This window comes from Amblyomma mixtum, chromosome 5 (assembly GCF_055824585.1).
Source record: "Amblyomma mixtum isolate Tamu chromosome 5, ASM5582458v1, whole genome shotgun sequence".
Lineage (NCBI taxonomy): Eukaryota > Metazoa > Arthropoda > Arachnida > Ixodida > Ixodidae > Amblyomma > Amblyomma mixtum.
The window spans coordinates 102,126,033-102,146,438 of NC_143016.1; the positions used below are offsets into that span (position 1 = coordinate 102,126,033).

General features: G+C 45.3%; 1 protein-coding gene across 3 annotated transcripts in view; it reads right to left on the reverse strand.

Moving 5' to 3' along the window:
• LOC149343214 (calcitonin gene-related peptide type 1 receptor-like) overlaps nucleotides 1-20,406 on the reverse strand; it is a 310,843-nt gene that overhangs the window by 229,524 nt on the left and 60,913 nt on the right. For all 3 annotated transcript variants that reach the window (XM_089545761.1, XM_089545758.1, XM_089545759.1), the window contains exon 2: nucleotides 14,671-14,732. The gene's annotated coding sequence lies outside the window, so the exon portion shown is untranslated. The remainder of the gene's footprint in view (nucleotides 1-14,670; nucleotides 14,733-20,406) is intronic.

The following is a 20,406-nucleotide window of genomic DNA, read 5'->3' on the forward strand; positions in this document are numbered from 1 at the left end:
ATTAGAAGGCAGTAATTAGAGAAATTAGAAGGCAGTAATTAGAGAAAGCAGCGTGGTCCGGCGTAGTCCAGAAGTCGCAACGCTGTACGAATAATTTTTAAATTTCAAGTGTTTCAGGGAAGCCCGCCAGTTATTTAAAAATACGCTTTTTGATGCAGAAACATCGATTTTCGGTAAATAATGTCATTGTCGGCGGACATCATCACAAAACAGGCGTATCACTAACTAATAAGCCGGTCAACTAAATTATAATATTTGACCTTATTACTATCACAGATTATTACTTATTAGTACTGCTATTACCTTGTTTCAATTAGATATTTGTAGCTGTCCATTAGCAATAACCATATCGGATTATCCAATTTTGGTTTGGTTTAGGTTTATGGTTTATGGAGGTTTAGTGTTCCAAAGAGACTCAGGCTATGAAGGATGCCGTAGTGAAGGTCTCCGAAAATTTCGACCACCTCGGGTTCTTTACCGTGCACTGACATCGCACAGTACACGGGCCTCAAGAATTTCGCCTCCATCGAAATTCGACCGCCGTGGCCGGTATCGAATCTGAGTCTATCGGGTCAGCAGCTGAGTGCCATAACTACTGAGCCACCGCGGCGGCATCATCAAATTTTAAAACGCGAATATGTACAGTCGCGAGCAAAAAATATTAGCACAGATCATTGGCGATCCGAATTCGTATATCTCACCACGCGGCGCTGCGGTACGCAGACCTGCTTAAAGGGCCGTTTCCGTGTTTGCAGCGTAGGGGGGGACGGCATGAAGTAAGCTTTATCAAGCGTGCACCGCCCGAGCGTTGAGGCGCCGACCCTACGTGACTGCTTGCGGCATTTATTTTGGCACGGTTATCATGAGCAAAGATGGCCTCTTTTTATTACTGTTTTTTATGTCCGCGATGGTTTATCAAATGGAACTCGCGGAAACAATAGATGATAGCGCTGCTTTTAGCCAGTAATTTTGCTGTCCGTGGTAGTCCGCTGAACCCCCCTAATACTGTAGAATGGGAACGGCCCGGCAATCTCGTTATCAGCCTCATCTCCACCCGTAGCGCCACGCGTTGTCATTCCGGCGCTCTGGTGTTCCGTCATCTGTGCTAATCTTTTTTACCCGCGACTGTACCCTCGGCGCTGTGGCTGAACAAATTTTGGCATTTCTAGGTCGATGCGAAATTCGCGACGATTCGCAAAGCGACACCCGCTACTGGGCATCACTCAGCGTCGCAAGTGCAACGCGACCTGCCTCCGCCACGACAGGAGCAGCAAGAGCGGCGAGCAGCGCAGCGCAGCACTCGTACCGCGGGCTGTACAGAGAAGGTCACGTGTCATGTGCGTCGGGTAGTGACGCAATTTGATCAACGTCGATGTGCGCATACAGCCGGAGCGCAACTTTCGAATTACACGAGAAATGGCCAAAATTTGCTTAGCCGTGGCGCCAACTGAATCGCGTTTTCGAAATTCTAGAAACTGATACTGCAATTACAAATGGTCAGCTACCACTACATGCAACCAGGTGGCTATCTATAATAGTTAGAAACTTAACTATAAGAATTCACGTAACCAACTTACTGGTTAACTTCATTCACGTGTTTTCTGATACCAGCCAACGCTAGTATTATGCTACCCAAAAACCATCTTTCACCTACAAAACCTTATTTTAAACAAAAACTGACGAACTTAACTCGAAACAACTGGTATGTAAGCAATATTTTGACCGATACTTTCTCTTATTTACGGGGATAGCACACAGGTAGATACTAGCATTATAAAAGTGAAATTAGCATGCAGCTGCCTGTTACTTCTCAACTATGTGGGAAATAAACAATATGGTTTCTTCTGGGCAGTTCTGTTCCCGATAAATAGTCGCTATGGTAGTAGTTGTTCAAATTCGGTAAAGATATAAACATTGTCTTCGTTCTTAACTGTGAAATCCCCTTTTTAAGACTACTTGCGCGTGTACTACACGCAACAAGGACATAACTGAACTGTTTTCCTTGTAGGTCGAAGCAGTCGATTTTCGGCGCTTGGCTACAGTTACCTAGTGCTATACAAAGATGCACCAGCATGGTCGATGTTCAGCCTCTTAGCCGAGGCCCCATATGCAGCTGGTGGTGGTGGTTAAACTATTTCCCACAGTAGGGGGGCCTGAAGAACACTCGGCTAGGCGCCAGGTGTAGATTGCAGCTCCCACGTAGGCACAGAGAGCCCGAAGCTCTCCGCCGCCGCGCGGACCTCCTGGACAGCCCGAAGCTGGTCGTGAAGTGAAGAATTTTTTAGTAACGCCGCTGGTCTGTACGCGTATTTTGAATTATAAAAAAAAAATATGGTGGAATCAAAAGCGACTTTATGCTTCCATCCTTTGTCTGCATGCGCCGCACGTGGGCGCTTGGAAGTTCGAAAACACTGAGCTCTCATTCGACGACTAAACCGAGAAAGTTTCCGGCGCCTCCTATTCTATCTGTAGTCTCCGTCCATTCTTCGCTGTCAGAGACGGGCCGCGCAAATGTACGAGCCATAGTATGGCGGAGAAGGAGAACAAGAGGGCCGGCCTAAACGCGACAGAGTGAAGCTGGCAAAGCAGGATAGCACCGAGTGGCTGGGGCGATGCAATCGTGCCCTCCGGCATCGGGAAACCGAAAGGACGCCGGTCGGGCCTTGCTTGGCAAAAGTGTTCGACATGCCGAGCTGCCTGAGCATCCCGAAAGCAAACAAATATATATAAAAGAAGAGACAGTCTAATTTACGAGTCACCAGCCTTTAAAAGCTACGCTTCTCGAGAGGAAGCTGCGTACGCTGCGCAAGTCTCCGGTGTTTCCCAACCGCGTCCGAAGGAGCGTCTGTTTTGCCCCCCAGACTTTCTTTCTTGAGAAATAAGGGGACGTAAACCTTGAACGGGGAAGCCAAATCGAAGAACCAAGACTTCGAGTGAAAGGAACTAAGTCTTCGAAGTATGTACTCGCGAAAGGGTCAGTGTGTTTTGAGGCCAGTTTTACTGCCCCGAGTCAAGCCAACGGCGCGCGTAAAAGAGACGCGGTCGTGAAGGACCACCCCTCCTACGCGAAGGCATCTCCACAGCGGTGAAGGTGCAGTTTATTGTGTAGGTTTGCGTGCCTTCGCAGATGAAACAGCTAGAAACACATGACTCCACGCGAGGCGCGAAGCTGCAGAAACAGGCATTATTCATCACGACATAAACAAGCACTTTTAAGATCTCGCTACTAAACACTAACAAGAAAATTTCGAGAATAAGCGCCATCATACAATGTCGGACTGTACAGTCGGGGACAAAAGTCTCTGGACCACGCGTTCCTCAAACGAAGTCGATAGCTTTACTATTAGCCGGCGGCTGGATACCACACTTATGGAAATGAAAGAACAAAAATTTTGACTATCATCTCCACAAGTGCGGTCTCCAGCCCCCGACTAATAGCAGAGCTATCGGATTCGTTTGAGGAACATGTGGTTCAGAGACTTTTGTCCCCGACTGTACGTGCCAGGCGAGGTCACTAATGCAGCAGTGGCCCCTGGCGCATAGTGATACAGTAGTTGGATTCTGAGGAAAACTAAAGCGGAGGGAGTGTCTCAGTCAAGGCGGACACTCGGACCTCACCGCAAGGGAAAGGATGTGGGAACGAATGAAAAGTAGAACAGAGAGAAAGTCACCGTTCAGGAGGGTTCCGGATAAATTTCGACCCCCCAGGGTTCTTCAACGACAGCTGACATCAAACAGCACCAGGGCATCTTTTGCGTGCCACCTCCATCCAAATGAAGCCTGTACTCCAGGGATTTGATCCTGCGACCCGTGTCTGGCAGCCGAACACAACTGAGCCCCTGCAGCGGGTAAGACAGGAATGGCTCTGCGGCAGTACTCACCTCATCGCTATACTTTAACTCTTTGTGGGACAACAGGACACATACATCTCACTTTGTTTCTCATACTAAACGGCTAGTACGAGGCAGTGGGATGCAGTCTATCTTATGCTATGCTTATATCTATGTTAAGGTTTCAATGTCTTCTTTAAAATGGCATAAGCTGCATCCACTAGATGAAGCAGCGAAGCAAGACCTCGAAGCTTCATTTTGTTTTTCGGGGAGCGTTGCAAGTTTTTGGCTATATTCGATCTGCCAAAAAAAAAAAAGAAAATAGAAAATGCTCGGTGAGTACTTCCTTTTTTCTGCATAAAGAGGATCAACTCTAAAGCACAACGTGCACTTGTTCTGAAGATTTCAGATGACAAGAAAGCACTTTTCTTCGCCATGATAAAAATAGTTAGAAATTTAACGACTGATACTGAGTGGTAATTCTTAAACAACATATCTAGAGTTTGTCGCACGCAAAATCATCAATAGCCAAACATTAAGGACCGCGAAGCACTTCCGAATGAACATGAGGGCAAAAAAATGGCCAAAAATTGTTGGCGTCTCGAGTGAAATTCGGCTCAGCGGCAAAGAACACAACCCTGTGGACGTCTAACAAAGGCGTAGACGGCTTTGGTGTTCCGACGGAAGTAGCAGTCGAACAAGTTGAACAAGAAAACAAATGCGAACAACGAATTTTTCAGGACGAATTTTTCTTTAACTACGAATTTTCTGAGAAAGCTGTATAGCTTTCCTTTGTAGCCGTATGGCTGCGCTCTGGTGGATGCCAATGAGTAAATACTCCCTTATTACAAATCTAATCCACCTTGGGGGATTCCCCTAAACATTTGACCAACACAGTTCCCACTTCGAGTTATTGATCAATTCGATCTCGTCCTACCATAAGCTTGCCGTCCTGGTTAGCTCAATTGGTAGAGCGACTGCTCCGGTGAAGCGGTGGTCCTGGGTTCGAACCCCATACCAGGACGAATTTTTCTTTAACTACGCAGTTTCTGAGAAAGCTGTATAGCTTTCCTTTGTAGCCGTTTGGCTGCGCTCGGGTGGATGCCAATGAGTAATTACTCCCTTATTACAAATCTACTCCACCTTGGGGGATTACCCTAAACATTTGACCAAATGCGAACAAGTTGATTAAGGGGTTACAGGAATCTCAGGAAGGAAGCCAATGTAAGTCAATGAGACAAATACGTCGTATTTTCTGTACCCCATTTGGCGCCAACGGGACAAATATGTCCCAAATTTTCCTCGTCTATTTGCACTAAAACTGTGACATTTGCTGAGAACCATTTCTATTCACCTCGTCTGCATGTGCAATGAAAAATTTCCATAAAGTTTTCAAAATCTATATGCTGCCCCAAAAACGGTTAAGAAATAAAAATAAATCAGAAAAACTCCGGTGAGCCATGCATTAAATGGCCAAGTTACGTTCTCGCCAAGCCCTTTCTCAGGGGTCGGACGCTAATCAGCATTTCGCCCACTTTCGTCTTCATGTCTCCGAAAGAAGGTTTTTTCGCAACTAGGGCAATCTGAGTTAGGCAAACGCTCCTCCCAAATTACATAAAAAGGCGCCTTTCCGACGTCATGTCGAAATGGAGAAACTGTTCCACCAAAACTTCTGGCAAGTACTCCAAAATAGAAGATTTGCGCAAGCGTTACTTTGTAACTGTAAGCATGTCAGAGCCCTTGTGTCGAGGTCAAGCGTAGGCGGTATCAGTGCTCATACCGCAAGTTTTATTTTAACCTCCTGGTCTAAGGGTCAGTGACGACAATTCCAACTAATCATTGCTCTCCGCAAAAACTCAATCTACGGATCTTTACGGCTGTAATGACGCTTGTCTTGCAGCAAAAGAGGCATTTATCACCTAGGGAACTGGTTTTTAAAATCTTCCCGACAGTCGATTGAAACTCGTGACGTCTACCGAAAAGAACGGGTTGCTAGAGTTTTAAAATGAATGCCGGTGTAGCTTAGCCTCCGGGATCCGCACCGAGAACTCTGTGTCGACGCGTGTATTTTACTTGCGAAATGGGCCAGCGATGGCGACACCTGCGTACAATTTTCGGGTGATTCCTAGCTTCAAAAGCTGTAATCTATATAACTCTGAAGGACTGGTTGTGCAGAGAAAGTTCATCACTTCAAACAGCAGCAGCTTTTCTGTGTGTTTCCGACGATACAAAAGCCCAAACAACCTACAGCACATAAACCTGCCACGGCTTTCCCTCCAGGCTAGATGGTTCTGCCAAAGGTCTTCCAAGCTGCCCTTTTCGACCGCCTTAAGAGCGACAGGCGCAGAAGGCCTCTTCTTCTGTATTAGGGCTCCTTGACCGAGCGACAGCTGGTTGCCGCACTGACGACTTTTGTACGCTTACGCATACGCAGCTTTTTCACTTCTGTTCCCTGATTGTCTGTTCAGTTTTTGTTGCTTCAGTGATTTCTCTCAGTTGAGAACAGAAAACTAAAACCAGATCCGTGCAGCTTCTTCCCCTGTTCGCATTTTCCTATTTTCTATTATCTCCTTCTCTTCAACAAGTAATATTTTCACTTTAGTTGGCTGCCCGTACTAGACCTTGCCCTGAGTAGAGACTCCTCGTTAGGTTTAATTTTGAGCCCCGGTGCGCCGCTGGATTTGATCGAAGCCTGAATAGTCCTGAATCCTCTTCGAGCCTTATTACTGAGCGCCAGCGCTTTCGATGCCAGCTTTCCACAAGGAAAATGTTCTCCACTTCAGTTTGTATTTTAGTTTATTGCCTCGAGCCGAAAGTTAATCACCCAGAACTTTTTTTTTCTGAGGACTTGACTGTCTGTCACTTGGCGCGAAGTGCAATACTACTTTTACCGAGAAAATTTCTCCACCGTCTTTATCGGAACCCGCTATAGCAGTGTTTGAGACCGCGTGGTGGTGTTGCTTACTATGACGTCATCAGTTCATCTTTGATTACAAGATTCCTGCATACGGCATTCAGGTGCTCTTTGGCACCGAACACCCTCATCTTATCTTTTAAACACAAGAACAGCACTGAAAGTACTAAAGGTCCTTTGGTCATCTCCTACAGTATACCGTCGCTGATTTCAACATGCTTCTACCGAAAAGGGGCTTGATTAGCAAGGTTAAAAGTTCAAATTAGGAAGGCGTAGAGCAAACGAAGCGAAAGTATCTCCAGAATTTCCCTTTAGCTCATTACTTAACGGCAAACTGGAGCGGCCCAACTTTTCCCCCGGTCCCTTTCATCACTTCTACTGGACGTTCCTGCAAACGCGTTTCGTTAACGCCGCAGTAAAATTGAAAAAGAAGAATAAAAAGAAATTCTTATCCTTCACCTATCTCTGGAACGTGCCTCGCATCTCTACCCTCGGACATAATGCAGATCCTTATTGCAGTGGCGCACTTGACATTACTCGCCGTTAAAACCCTCAAAGTGCCTCGTTAACCACTTCTAAGTGTCCCCGTTGAAAGGGCCGGTGGGCGATAGCATCAAGGGCCGTTCGTCCACTCTTAGCGCGAGAGCGCGAAGAGCATACGTAACTAAAAGGGAGAGAAGGGCACGTAACCATCAAATAAAGAAGAAACGCATGAAAGCCTTTCTCGAAGACCAAGTGGCGCGGGGCAGTTCACGAGCAAACAAGGAAATAAGCGTCGCTAACACGCAGCCAAGCATTCCTCTCTCCGCCACTGATGATTTCAAAACCCGATGAAATGATGACTTTCCAAGCAACGTGAGAAGCCCCGACAGCTCCGATTTATTCCGGGTAGTGGGCTCGCTGAAGAACGCTTCACGCTTCCGGCACTACCTCTTTCCTCCCTTTTTCTTTATTTTTAATCTCAATAGGAACAGGCCATTTGTGCGTGCGCTGAGGTAAAAGAGATTAAGCTGCGCCATAACCGCGGCGCCCCACGCACTCCCTCTTGACGTCTTGTTTTCGCTGCAGCTTCTGATTAGCATTTTAATTAGCTAGAGCCGCTGAAGCGTGGTAATTTTCACGGCATGTCGCTTCTCAGGGAAAGCCGCAAGGACACTACTATGGCTTTTTTTTCTTGCTTTATTTTCTCTCTCTCGCTCTGACGCATGCAACAACAACAGAAAAATGCCGTCCTTGTTTGTGTGTCAGTGATCATCGGTCAGGTGGCAAAAACCTGCGAAGACTGAGTTATCGGCCATTTATTAATAATTCAACAGTCAGCAGCACATACAGCAAAGGGAAGAAACCAATGACGAGTGCGGCATCTTTTATCAATTCTTTTCTGTTTAACGGATGGAGACAGTTGGTATAGCACTGCGCTCGGCAATTGAAAAGCGGGTACTACCGAGTGACAACAGTTATACCACAATGCGAGCATAATTAAAATTTATATATATAGATCTTTGTTTTTCGCACCAGATAACGCTCGTTTTATGTACGTTTACCTTATTGGAAATTGATTTAAACTTCTCAGACCTTATTATTTGTCATCAGTAGCTTAGGATAAAATCTCTTCCCCAAAAAACGTGAACATTCGTAGCCGCCAAAACGTACAGTAATTTTCCATTCGCGGAATTTTCCTTCTCTAAAAATGTTTTTACGAGCAAAATATGGCGAAAAGAGAATTATTACTGAACTTAGAGGTACTTTATGTAATCAAATTGTCCAACTTTTACTGAATTGCTGGACGTTTCAAGCTACCGCACGGAAAGGAGCTTGCAATAGTGATTTTTGGCTGCAACTGGAAAAATTTTCAGTTATGGCATCGAACAGCACTGGGTACGTAAGTGAAGTTTCTATGCACATTTCGTTACAGATATCTTCCATTCTGGGTGTGTACTAATTCAAATGAACTATATTTGTGCTGTGCAAGCGTTAAGAGGGACGCAGCCATTGGAATTATTTTTTTTTTTCATTTATTCTTCAAAATTTAGCCACATGTTACAGAAATGTCTACCTTTTTGTGCTCATTTCGGACATGCATTTTATTCCAAACCAGATTATATAGTCTCTGAGTAATTACAATTAACGCCTTCGTAAAATCGCCGCCATGGAGTTAAAAAATTGAGAAGAGATTGCTCATATATTATGAGATGAGTTGCTTCGCTGGGCACTGCATGTGCGCACTAGGCTCTCGCCGTAGGCGAACATGCATCGTATTAAACTGCAACGTTGTACATTGCACATCGTGTTCTTCTCGACCTAATAGTACTATCAAACTAATATTCGCGTTTTGAGCTATGTGGCAGTATAGTGACAGAGAGATGTGCGCTGAGCATGAGGCGTAAAATTACTCCTCGAACGAAAAAATCTCATCTGAAATCTGCTAGCTTTGACGTGTAAATTTTTAAAACTATTTGAGGAAGCGCTCAGCACTGAAACCGGTACACCATGAATACACCCCAACATTTGATTACAAATCGATGTTCGTAGTCTAGCTGCTACGAAATGCTTATTTTTTGTGTTTCAGAAAAGTGTTACTTCACATTTTTTTCAGCGTGCGCTTCTTCAACGCACCGTCTTGTGGGGAATAAAAAATAAGCTTACGCTTAAAAAGAGAAGCGCTCTTCGTGATAATGAGAAAAATGGTATAGCCCCCACAGTAAGACGATGACATAGGGGTTTTTTCGTTGTTATTTGCGCATGCACGGACAGAACAATCTGATGTTGCACATATTTATTCGTACTTATTTAACGCCATAATTACATTACAGTATATGTTTGTTTGTTTGTTTGTTGTGTGCGCGTGCGAGTGCTTATGCGTGTGCGTGCGTGTGTGCGTGCGCGCGCGCGCGCGCGCGCGTGTGTGTGTGTGTGTGTGTGTGTGTGTGTGTGTGTGTGTGTGTGTGTGTGTGTGTGTGTGTGCGTGTGTGTGTGTGTGTGCGTGTGTGCGTGTGTGTGTGTGTATGTGCGTGCGTGTGTGCGTGTGCGTGTGTGCGTGTGTGCGTGTGTGCGTCTGCGTGCGTGCGTGCGTGCCCTACACTCGCAGACTTTCTAATTACATCCGCCCACCTGGTTCCCTGTCGCCCCCTGCTACGTTATTTACTCGGATGTAATGACAGTTTTCTTGTCAAAAATGCAAGTGAAAAGTTACCCCCGCGTTACAATTGAGTATCGAATATCAGGCGGCGACAAAATCACACTCTGTCGCATATCGGTGGATGTGGCGTGCAGGTAGGCGTAGGCCCGCTATTTCGCGGAAGGAAAAAAAAATAGGATACCGCATTGATCGACCAAAAAAAAGCTCCGAGCCACAAATACCCCCCAACTCATGGCCCAACAGCAGCTGAGAAGTCAGGCAGAAACTCTTCAGCCGATACGGCGCATTTGCGTATCGAGCGCGGGTTCGACGCATCAAGGAAATGTCATAGAATACGCGCGACTTTGAAGTATCGCAAAGGCCTCTGTTTCGTTCTCTGAAAGCTCGCCATGCGCCCTCAATGTATGCAGTGCCGTCGATGCCACACGCTAATAGCAGTAGTTCGCTTTGGGAGCATGGAAAGCTTGGCGTCGCTAATAAATTAATAGCATTAAAAGTCCAGTTAGGCGTAAAAAGCGGCGTCGGCATCATTGTGACCGGTAAATCCTGATTGGTCGCAGTGACGCAGACGTAATGGAACCGCTATCCTTTAGTCCAGGAGCAGGGCACGCTAACTATGGGAAAAATGGAGGCCTTGTACTGGCACCTTACACCGCACAGTAGGAGAATTATATGTAGAGGAATGCTTAGCTTATAGGGTCACTAATTATCGGCACCAATTAATACGGATGATAATGCTTAATAAAGTCGTATGTGATGCCAACAAGAGTGTTGATTCCTGAGAAAGGCTGCGCCAGGGGACCCCCAAGCGACAGTAGTGATCATTTACCGCTATCGCGTTATATTCTTGAGGTCAATTTAAGTACTTCTCAAGCTTTTGTAGCACGCGAAAAGGTGCTCTCGCTAATTTCCTCGGTATGGCTGTCTGACGCACTTTTCCGCGATATCGAACACACGCAATTTTCTGGCGGCTGCGCGCAAGGCTACGATTCGTTAACATGTTGCCGAGAACAGCCACCTACGTTCGGGAGGCTTGACTCCTCGCTGGGTTAAACGAGTGGGAGAAGTTTCGTTTTTATGACCACGCGTAGCGCATGCTCTGCGCGGTGACGGCGCAGCGGGAATCCGTACTTATCTCCTTATCTATGTTATCTGGTAATAAGGGAGTAATTACTCTCCGACATCCAGCCAAGAAGAGCCATACGGCTACAACGGAAAGATTTACAGCTTTCTCAGAAACTTTATAGTTCAAGAAAAATTCGCTTTCGTCCGGGATTCAAACCCGGGACCACCGCTTCACCAAAGTAGTCGCTCTACCAAATGAACTAACCGGAACGGCCAGCTTATGGTAGGGTGATAGCGAATTCATCAATAACTGGATGTGGGAATAGAGAATAGAGTTAGTAAAATTTTTAGGGGCATCCCCAATGTGGAGTAAGTATGTAATAAGGGAGTAATTACTCTTTGGCCTGCGCCCTGCGCCGGTCAAGCAATGGTCCCTTGTTCGCAACCCGGACCAGGACGAATTTTTCCTTTAACTACAAAGTTTCTAAGAAAACTTTCCTTTGTAGCCACGCTTGGGCGCATGCCAAAGAGCAATTGCTCCAATATTACCAGATAACATCAATGTGGAGATTAGTACGAAGTCCTGCTGCGCCGTCACCACGCCAAGCGTGCGCTTTAGACGCGTGATCGTAAAAACAAAACTTCTCCCACTAGCTCAAACGAGCGCGGTGCTTTGATGGATGCCAAAGGGCAACTACTCCTTTAAAACAAATCTACTCCTCTTTGGTTGAAAAAGATATGGTTAACTAGTGTTCCTATACTATCCCATTCTTTTTTCTCCCTGTCTCAGGATGTTGGGACGTTTTATCTTAAGTACTACCACCAGCCACACACACCGCACTCTAGGTAACGTGGCCGTACATTCGTAGTTTAAAGGCGTTCACATTTTCTACGCGTGCCGAGGAACGGCGCCACGAGCGCCGACGAACACGGTTCAAGTTCGTCACCCAGGAGTGAAATCTAAGGCGGTGGGTCTCTGTGAGCGCGAAACAAAGATCGCGGTCAACACGCTTCTAAAGTTCCGTCACGCGCTCACTCTGGCGTAGCGCCTCAGAGAAGCGCTCAGTGTTTGCGGTCTAGAATTCCCTTCCCGCCCCCGCAAGTAAGCAGACTGTACGCGTCACTCTGGCATGCATTACGCCCTCCAGGCGCATATTTAATGCTTGCACACGTTTGTGCTTCACAAAGCTGAACCTTTTCTCTCTTCGCTGAGTTACAATAATTAAAGTTTTACATTACGGACCAGGCTACATGAATAATTTTACATTGTTTTTTTTCGGCATCACCTCTTTACATGAAATCCTTTGCTTTCCGGATAGCTGAATATGAATTCTTTAACTACTTCGGGAGGGGCTAGACAGATGAAAGGACACAACGCAGCACTGTTTTCCTTTGTTGTTATAAATATCAGGTGCAAAAGGGCGCTTTGTACGAGAAGTCATGTTCGTTCGACTAGGCAAATTGTTGGGTGTGTTGGTTACCGTGTTCTATAACTGCAGCACGACGGACGAGACACAGAAGAAAGGACACAACAGCGCTGTTTTGCGTCATTTATTCTCTGTCTCACCCCTCACGCTGTAGCTATGGAATACCGTTACCAGCTCGCCCAACAACGTTTCTTTTAAGCAATTGCAGAACGCTCAAACTAACACTTGTTTCATGCTTGCCTAAAGTGCATGCACCAGTCCAAATCTTACAGTGAAGTCACGAATTCCAAACGACGTGGTGGATATGACATCGATGCCTTGCCTCCTAGCATGCTCTCTCCTATAGGCTCACGTGCGAGCTCGCGAGCTAGCCTACCGCAGCAGCAAACTTGGAACGGGCGTGATGTCCGTTCATTTTAAAGGCTTCAGGTTCCGTTGAAGAGCCACAAAGTAGTCAAAATCTATGCATCGACCTACACTATACGGCGAATCTTCTTCTTTCGCTCTTTTCACCCCGTAGTCTATCCCTTCCTCACACACCGGTTAAGATGTCTACCTAGCCTGAGAGAGTTACCGCGCATTTCGTTTTCTACTAACCAATTATCACTATTATTTAACGAATCTGAAGGAAGCAGAGCTCGCTGATTGTGGACTGCAGCGACGTTAGCGTGATTTCGTTCAGAAACATACGGTATAAGAAGTGTTACAACTTACAAGCAGTAGAGTGAAATGTGTGAGCTTGACGCAACGGGCTCTTCATGTGCACTATTCTCAAGAGCTCGCGAGATAACGACAAAGCTGTGGAAGCCGTCACCTCGCGCTTGTTTTTTCCTCTGCACCATGATTTAGATTCTGAGAGGAAACATGGTTGCATTTTCATGAAGTTTGAAACAAAAGGAGTGTATCGAGTAGTTCACTTAAATCGGTTCTGCTTTTTGCCTCAGACAGCTCTCCGTTCAAGGAAGCGAAGTACATGCAGCGCATACTTTTATATGCAATTGATTGATAATTTGATTTTCATGCCTTTTCTTCCCAGAGGTGTCCGGCTAAATATACTTCCTAATTTGTCGCTATGTTTTAGAACGTGTGGAGATCCGTAGCGCTCTTGCTGAAGCGTAGAAAGATTCTACAAAAAGGCACAATCCGAGTTGTTGTCTTCGAAGGTTGACAGTTAATATTTATAGCTGGCGCAGTGCCGGCTTTTTCTGCTGCTGGCACGCGGGTCTCGTTAAGCACTGTGGGAAACATTTACACATGGGAAGCTTGCTATGAGAAGCTCTCACGTTCCAGGCAGTACAAGGGCAAATCAAGTGACTTTCACCAGCGCCGATCGAGCGCCATATTGTTGTCCACAGGAGGAACGGCTAACGCCGATGACACAAATAAACGGAGAAGAGTTTGTCTAGTCATACCCGTACCCATGGCGGCCGGGTGGACAGCGACTCACTGTGCGTTTCTGCACTCATTAAGCGCACTTTGGAGGAGTAGAAAAAGCGAGGGTAAGGCTTATTCCTTTCAGTATCCCATGTAAGAACGGAGAGTACAGCCGACTGTAGCACAACACACAATGTTCGGAGAAGTAGCCCGCAAAGGCACTGTCTTAGCATCAACCAGGTCCGACACGTCGCTGGGACGACAAAATAGCAGGTGCTGTGACGCAAGCAAACACCTGCTCTGTTAAGTGGCTGGCGAATATTTGGTACTAATTGGTATTTTCACTAGTGAGCGCTTCGAGCGTCCTGCTTAGGTACTCGGTGACCGCAGTTTTATTCCCGCCTGCAGCAACGTCACTTCTACGTATTCCAAATCCGAGAACAGCTCTGACGAAGTTTAGATGCCAAGCCCTGTCTCCTACTCCAGAAAAGGAAACAAAGAATTGAATCGACTTGATAGCCTAAGCTTTTCCACCTCCTTCTCATTAGCGTCTCCTACAACGCGCAAAGCAGATTTGAGTATCAGCACCGTCTATTTTTTTGCCATTTAATGTTGTTGTGGCGCACTCTTTGTGCGGAAGCCCTACTTCTCACCCAGACGCGTAGCGTACGGCCCTATATCGCCTTATTGGAGCAGTCATCTTCCACTTGCGCCGGCCGCATTTAACCGTAAAATGTTACACTGTTGACATCAATGCGCTTTCCCCACAACTCTTTCTGTTTACTGTTCCCTAAGTGCTACTGCCACTTTGCCCAGTAGTGACAAGCTGTTCTTGAACTCTACAAAATATTAAATCAAGCGAGCGCGTTTCTTTGTTTCTGAAGGGCTCTCCGCAACCCAAGACGTAAGTGCTGCGGTTACCTGTGACGAAGACCTGGTAGCCAGCAGCTAACGGCGATGTCCCCGCGCAGCAAAAGACGTACCTGGTGTGACAACAAAATAAACTTTAAATTAGTTTCGTGCATTTTGTTAGCCCCTCGGATATACGTCAAGCCACTAGACTGCCAACGCTCATCAATAGCCAAACGGGAAGATGACACAAAGCAGACTGAACAATGGTTGAGAGGAGCCTCAGTCCGCTAGGTAGTATTTAAAAAGCGCTGAATACTAGACGTAGGCTCTCCCTCAATTCCTTCTTGTTCACTTTGTTTTCCGGTATCAGGAATCCCATCTTTCTGCCCTCTCTGTACACCGGATTCCAACAGGAAGACGTTCTTCAAAAGTTTCTGAAGTAACTATGGTCCGAACCCCCCGCGTAAAAAATAAATACACATACAAACATTTCACTATATAACTATCTGCGCTGGCAATGAACAGCGCTTTCACATAAGCAGACTGACCCCTTTATACATAGCCAGCTTTCTTCTCCAGAAGCCAGCTTTCGCTACGAAAAAAGTTCCCAGAAGGCTCGCCAACGCGCCACCAGCTGCTGCGAGAAACAGCACAGCGAAAACATTGGCATTTTCGCTAGGCGCTGAAGAACTAGAAGTCGTAAGTGAAAGATGGCAGGAAAAATTTAATAACGCCCTTTGATGGCCAGTTGCGAAGAATTTCAGTTGGCCTGAGAAGAGCCCCTCTCGCCTAAGGCAACTTTCGTGAGGGTCTCAGGCTGTTAATCTGATACTTTTCTTCCGCTGTCGTACGCTGCCCATTTGGACAAAGGGACAGCATGGTACGTTTTTACATATTTACATTCTACGAAGAGCGTTCAAATAGACGTTACTGGGACGGTGAGACTATAGAACGGTGCACAGATCTTCTGCCAGCTGCCCGCTATTGACCGAAAGTGCATTCAATTTTTTCCCCCGAATCAATCTTTTTCAGGAAACCGAACGGTCAAGAAAAAAGGGAAAAAAGTGAGCAACAGTAGAAATGACAGGTTATTGAGTTCCTACCCACTGAAAAGTGATAAGCGCTTTTTAATTTCTGCTCTATAGGTCGGTTGATCTTACTTTCCCTATTTTTGTCCTGTTTAAGGCCCTTTATATATGATGCGATGGGAACTGCGAAGTGCTGCTTTCCTTGTCTTTTTTTTCTTCCTAGAAATTCCCGGGGCAACGCTGTATTTTCAAACTGCCGATAAAGTTTCTTCCAAGCACTGAAATTATCGCACTTCTGTAATTTCCTGCTTTTTTTCAGACACCTCTTAATTTTTTTCTGAACAAAGAGAAAAAGAAGGCAGAGAAAGGTTGCTTTTCAACGCAGTTACGTGAGCAAAGGAGTTTTGTACACAGAAGTGAAGCACTTCTACGAAGTAATCGGCCCCTGTCTACGAGTATTTGTTTCCGTTACTCTTCCCATGAAAAGAGAACCAACAACTTTTTCTGCTTTATTTCAAAGCACAGATCAGAACACCCCACTTATGTGCTTGGACAGAAAAAGTGAACGCATAATATAACCAGCTGGATGAAGCTTTTATTCAAGTTTTCTCGTTCTTTCATCACAGTTTCGTCGTTTAGACCGAGATGGCTCTCATGCTAGCTCGCTCACAAAAACAGCTTTTTTTTTACCTATTCGCATTTTCTGTTATTTTCGCAACACGCGTTACGTAAGAAAACGTAAGTGCTGAAGGCTAGCAGACATTTGGAGGCACACAACTGAAACTTTCTTAGAGTAGTTTTTTTTTATTCTGTAAAAACTACCTGCAGAATGGTGCGCTCCTTTTTGTTGCACGACGTGATATCCCTTACAGCCATAGTCAATCAACATATTAGATAATTTTTAGGCGATACAAAATGCAGGCACATAATCAAGTTCAACGTGGGCGTTGCTGGTTGGCCGTACCTAGGAATATGAAAATGTGTTCGCATCACTGCTGTATGTCTTTGGATCTCCGATTCAGTGTCATGTTAGGGCGGACTAAAATTAAATACGCAGAAATATGAAACCCAGAAATTATTTTGCACGATAATGCGAGCAAGTTTGTGGCAAGCCTTGTAACCACGTTTTTTTGTTCCGTTGTCTAAAGTTTCAGCCTTCGCATTTTACCCACAGCTGTGTGCTGATGCAGTCACCCTGCAGAAATATGAAACATGAAAAGCTCATCGTTTCAATTGACGACTGATCGTGAAAATAATGAAAAATGAGCAGCATCCCAAAGTAGCGCTGCGGCTAATCTGTTTGGTGGATGTGTCTGAGTCTGATCATGGTCATGTCACACACAATTTAGTGTTATAATAATGATGCTCATAAAAGGACTGTTTACAGACACTTGTGCAAAGGACCAGAAATCTAAAAATGGTGGACAGCACAATGGCATGCTATGTAATTGCCATGGTTTCTATTCGATAAGGCTATTATACCGTCAGACGAACTCGAAGTTTAAAATATTTTTGGCGGATGTGGAGGCAAAAGGCGCCACCAGTACAAGTCGCGTAACCTATATAGTAATTCATATCACAGCTGTAATTCAATATTTATGCCTGAAACAAGCATTGGTGTCTGAGGACAAAAAAAAACGCTGTACAAGAGTAGCACCACAAATGCCGTTGTGTTTCTAATTTGGCGCATCACCTCCATCACGCAAACGTCAGCAGCCGGGCCACTATGCTAGCAGTTTCTCTTGGAGTTCTCGGTACGCAGTCGTACTCTTGCTCGCTTCTCGTTTGCTCTCTGCAGACCCAGACATGGGTTTCGTGGCACATTCCAAACAGTGGCAACAAACATCAAGCCAGGACCGGAGCGTCAAAGGAATGATGTCCTGACGGTCCTATAAACACACCAGACTGCTCGGCAGGGCTTCAACCAGGCCGCGCGTCTACCACGTATACAGCCCAAGGGAGCCCAGCAGTGAGTTAGGCTACTGAGAAGTGAGGATGTTGAGGTGAAAGGAAGTAAATGAGAGGATTCTGCTGCTCAGAAGTGCAGCTGATTCGGTAACATGGCGGAGCTCTCCCACTTTCGGCTCAAGGTGAAGCGACGCCAGGTCCTGTCCAGTGTTCTTTCCAACCGCCAAGAACGTAAGGACCTCTCCTATTTTGATTCGTTGACGAAGACATGCCTGGGGTATCGGTGTACCGCAGCCGCTCATGCTTCATCGTGAAGTGCCAATGTTTCCCTTGGTGACATCACCGCTGAGAAGGAGGCAAGTGTAACTGCGTTATAGCGCGGCAAGAGCGTCTGACGTTGTAACAACAAGCTCTGTCAGCAAACACGAGCTGTCGTGAGCAATCTATGCTGGTGCAGTTCGCTTGCTTTCAGTAGTCAATTCCACTTAATTAGCTTGTTCATAGGCCTTTACTTTTTATCTCCCCATATTTTTAATAAGTGGCCAATATAATCTATTGAACAAGACTATTTATTATCACAGGCTAACACATGCAGTCGTTTAACACCCTGAATTTTTGAACATGAATTTAAACTTGGGGTGTTAAACCTGGGGATTAAAACAAGGGACCACACATGCGCCATGATTGAGGTTGAAAGCGCAGTACTTCAAGAGAAATTTCAAATATTTTTCGATTTCGAGGCCGACTTCGAAGTAGCTATTCATGATGTTTGGCAGTTAATTTCAAGGTGGGGTGTATTGCATTGCTCCATGAAGGGACACTGGAGAAATGGGAGCTCTCTTGTACTGATGGATTAAGTGCTGCATTGCAATGGCAAATCGACTACTTGCATTGAAAACGGAGCTTTAATAGCCTAGTAAAATATAAAAATTGAATAAATAACGATATCGCCACGTCCGCCACATATTGTACTCCGGTCACTGAGGTAAGGGAACGCTTCACTTCAAAACTATGATCACGATGTCCTATTTTAGTATAAACGTCGCAGTTTCCAACTGCGTTCCAGGGAAGTTTTAAAATTCAATTTTTCTCGCCATTAAATGGGCATTTTGTTGCCGGGCACTCGTCAGTGTAGCCAGGAAGAGCCACAGAATACATTTTTTTCTAAGAAGAAAAGCGGTTCCATTGTCCCGTTAGGCATCCAAAACACTTTTTAGATATCTGTGTAAACGTAGAGGTGGATTACTTAACACTTCAGTAAAAACTAGGTGTCTCTGTTTCTGGTTTTAGTTTTTTTTTTTTTTGTACAGTCCTGTAGTTTTTACACGAGTACTCTTCTGTAGTCTGTAGTTCTGTAGTACTTTTCTGACAAATTGTCGTAATTATTTTGTCACTATACAAACATTTTTGTTGTTGCTGCAAGTTCTTGGTCAAGGACATTACAGTAAATCTGTTGTGATGAAATGAACGTTCTTGTTGTGTTTTCCTACTGGTAAGAGCAAGGCCAGCTGTCCCGAGAAAATCATAGCGGCCCATCGTTTAGGCTTGTCATAATACTTTTATCGAGCAGCCATTGTTTCGCTGTTATAATAACGTAATAGAAAAACTTCAATATCATCCCAACAGTAACAGCACCTACAATGATTTTCACGACTGCTGTATAATCTTTCAAAGTAGGGTAGAAAAAGGACACGGTAGCACAGGAGTGTGAAGACGTCGCCACACCCCTGTGTAACAGTCTCCACGAGGGCCCTGTCCACTGAGTGTAGGCCTAACAGGAACCAAGAAATCAGTTGCTGAGTCAGCCTTTACACACCCTATAGCTGCATCAAAATATAGTCAAAGACTCTACACTAACCCAACAACGCCTACGCCAAAAGCACCTCCCCCCGTTCTCCTCGCCCTCGAGAGACATTTGTTTTTTTCTGTTCAAGGAAGTCTACACATCGGTCTATATTATTACTTCTATTTTTTTCAACAATACTTCTTGTAAACATCTAACTCATGCTTGTAGCGCCATCCTGAGATTGGTGATGTGTCTACAAATAATACTGCAAAAACCCCTTCTTTCCGCTTTAGTTTTACTCCGGGAAAGTACTCCGCGCTAAGTAATGCAGAGCTGAAAAGTAAATCTTTGCGCAGAATATTAAACGAACGAAACCATTCACTAAGCAGTCGCTTTGAGATTGTCAGATCCAACCCGACCACTCTCTCTTGGAAGTACCCTTTCAATTTGAACGGCACGTGCGCAAGACAATTGCCATCTCAGAAGCTCCATTACGGCCCTAAAACAACCTAACAATACTTCCAGTCTTCAATTCTTCCCCATTCGTGAACCTCGTTACATGCGTGCGCGGCCAGAAAATGTACCGACAAAGAGATGTTGAAACGGCGCCCAAAAGCCACGTTGTTTGCATTGGGCAGAATGCTCTCCCCAGAAAAGTAGCTTCTCTTAACAAGAACACGGCGTATGCGTGGGTCGACTACGAGAGGCGCTGCTATCAACGCTCTTCGTTTCCGAAGAAGCCGACAAAATAGAAAAAAAAACCTGAATGCCAGCCTCCTGCAGAAAAAAAAAAGGAAACAGCAGTGAACAAATAACCGTCATTGACGACGAAATAACAGGCTTCATCACGCATACCAATGCTAGTACAGAGGGCTTCCTTTATTGGCAAACAACCAGCGAGAACAAGTGCTCTTGTCTTTAGGGCCTGGACGCACGCAAAAAATTATTTCAACCTTCATCGAAGCTGTTAGTAATGTGCCAAGGAGCTTTTCATGGCTCCTTTTAGGAACGCTAACAGAAATACTCTGTGGCTGCTATTATTGTTTTCTTCAGGATGGCTTATTTTATTTCCTTATGGGTATT